This window comes from Idiotropiscis lumnitzeri, chromosome 13 (assembly GCF_059441095.1).
Source record: "Idiotropiscis lumnitzeri isolate Australia: NSW breed Sydney's pygmy pipehorse chromosome 13, RoL_Ilum_1.0, whole genome shotgun sequence".
In the NCBI taxonomy this organism is placed as follows: Eukaryota; Metazoa; Chordata; class Actinopteri; order Syngnathiformes; family Syngnathidae; genus Idiotropiscis; species Idiotropiscis lumnitzeri.
The window spans coordinates 19,159,755-19,162,729 of NC_142403.1; positions in this window are offsets into that span (position 1 = coordinate 19,159,755).

Below are 2,975 nucleotides of genomic sequence, written 5' to 3' on the forward strand. Positions count from 1 at the left end.
AATTTCTGCCTTTATTTGTACATTTCATATTGGATGCGAGACGACTATCTTTTTGTCACGTGTCATCGTCATGATATAATCCCGTAGTCTCTCCTATTTAGACGTCAGTTTGTCGACTACGCACACTCTGACACACCTTTGGAGGAGGGGGAAAAACGGAGCAGGTTTCAAGGCCACACCCCGTTCGTCTCTGCTCAGAAGCATGTGAAAGTGCAACAGAAATACTTCAAAGTGTCGCTTCACAAGGTCAAATGAAGCCAACTGTGGTCCACTTTTTTTTTTTTATATCTAATGGCTCAGTGGGTTTAATTTGTTTGAACAGAACTGCAAACATGCATTTTTAATTATGGTACGGAATATGAATCCGAAACTGTAAATGTAGCGTATCACAAAGTGTTCCATGTTTGAGCTCATTTCTCGAATGTTCCGACTTCGAAACGCCACCCCCAAAACCATCGAACCCTAATCCTAACTGGAACCCCCTTAATGGTAAAACACACTTTGACTGCTTAATATCTCTGCTCTTAAAAAAACAAAAACAAAAAAAACAACGTAAATGAAATTTATTTGTTATGGATAAATATTAATAATAAATAAAGGCAACATTGTGAGCTAAATCGTGCGACTGAAAACCAGCGTTGGGCTAACTAATTTTTTTTGGGGCAGTTCTAAATGAGATTGTTCCAAGATTGCACTCAGCACTTTTCCTAATCGTTGGTGCATAAACGAGTCCAACTCCCATTTCCAAGATGGCTTCACCATTCTAGAAAGTCAATTTTGGAGATTGACAGAAGTAAGCGCATCTCCACGTTTGAAATATTTCTCGGTTTGAAACGTGTGGACTCAACTGAAATGTAAGTAAAAACAAAAAGCAGTTTTTGTCCCCCAAAAAAGAGGAAGTCATCATTCCGTATAAATCAGGAAGCTGTACGTAAAGCCCTGCAGATTTTATTGCAGCCCTCAAAAACTTGAATCCATTCTTATGTAAAACAAGAAAATTTGCAGTTAGCTCACGCAAATTCTCAGCGATTTAATTTTTTTTTCACTAGCTAGCGAAACAAGTTGTTTTGATGGATAACTTAATTGGGCGTGGTGGCTAAGACTTTCATCCAAACGTGGTGGCTCTTCAGTTTTCATGTGAGTCACTGAAATGTGACTCACACACTCGAGGCCTTTTGATGCTGTCGAGTTTTGGCAACACCGACACCGACTCGTAAAGGTCTGGCAACTCCGACTCCAAACTTCAAGTGAAGGCCCCACAGAAAAGACCAGAGACCCAACCGTCACCCCTCTGGGGGCACAAGGGGGGGGTCGTCGGCAACCCTCTGACGCGGTTTCAAAAAGGTGTCGTGTGTCTATCGCAGGGGATACGTTCCATGTAATCGGTGGAAATCCATAATATGAGACTATAAAAAAAAAAAAAACGTCACGGGTGTATAAGGTCTCTGCGCTACCTTCTCTGTCTCTTCTTCTCAGCTCTTAGCTCAGCTCTGCCTGTCATGCTGTCGTATAACGTAGTACTACACTGAAGGTGTGCAACTCTAAACTCTGCTCTGTTGAGTGATGCGCAAGTTAAAGTCTTAAGACGTACGGTTGGCTAGCTAAAGCATTAGCTACTGTCGCTGTATTGTACAGCGACAGTGTCAGTTGAGACTACCGGCTGGTTTTCTAGGAATAAGCGTCACAAGGGTCGCGGGAGGGTGCTGTAGCCTATCCCAGCTATCTTTGGGCAAACTCCACACAGAAAGGCCGGAATCAAACTCACGACCTCTGCACTGGGAGGCCATCGTGCTAACCAGTCGTCCACCGTGCCACCTGAAAAAATATAATACAATGAAAAAGTTTGATGCACTGAAACGGAAATACGCGAGCTGCCGTGGAGCGAAGGGACGACTGTATAATGCAGTGCTCCTCTATCATTTTATGTTACACCCCCCCCAGCAAGAAGAAAACAATAGCCGCCCCACCACCACCACCACTGCTGCCCACTCTCCGCCGCAATTCTAATTATTAGCATTTTTGTTGCAAAACAAACCAACACCGAAGATTTAATCCTAATCAAGGAGAGCGCCACCGCCAACTACTGGAGTGGATGTGCAATTACACTTATTGTAGTATGGCGGAAAAAAAGCACGCTCCCCAGGTTCACACGCATCCCCCCTCAGCATTCCACCGCGCGACTCCCAATTTGAGCAGCACTGGTATAATGTAAAAACCCCCCAAAAAATCGATGACTTGAAAATCTGTAATACAACGAAGGCCAAACCCTCCTGGGCCATTTTACCGTTTTGGGACCCAACGGCTGAAACAAGGACAATCGACTGCCATTTTCTTTATGCATTTCTCCACCACTTTCCCGTCGGACCTACTAGGTAGGGGAACCTATCACGAGGCTTAAGTGAAACTGAGCTGATGACACACGATGCGGCAACAAAACAGGCCAGACGACTGAGGCAGCTGTTTGCCGTCAACTCAGCCCCGCGCGTGGAAGCCCAGCGCGGGGTGACAGCCGCATTGTTCTGCTGCTGGAATGAGCTCCCACCACCAACTCACGTACACGACTGACTAACTTACTCACTTACTCACGCTCTCTGGGCGTGGCGCTCTCGACCGTGGCCGTGTTTACATGGACTCAATTTCTTTAATCCCATCAGAGTCATCGATTATGATCGGATACTCTGTTTTCAAGGACACTAAAAATATCGATCCAATTAGGACTTCACTTTTGATCGGAACAAACTGTTTTGACATGCGCAGATTCACCAAATGTACCAGAAATACATTCCTGATGTGATTTTGCCTAAAAAAATGTGCCCAGAGATGAAATAGGATGTAGATTAGTTAATACGTTAAAAGTGCATATGTTGAACATTAAATTTGATGGAATTATGATCAATGAATATGTTACACGATCGGTGCATCAACAGCTTTTATATGAATAGGATAAGTGTGTGAGAGGTGTATAGAAATTATAT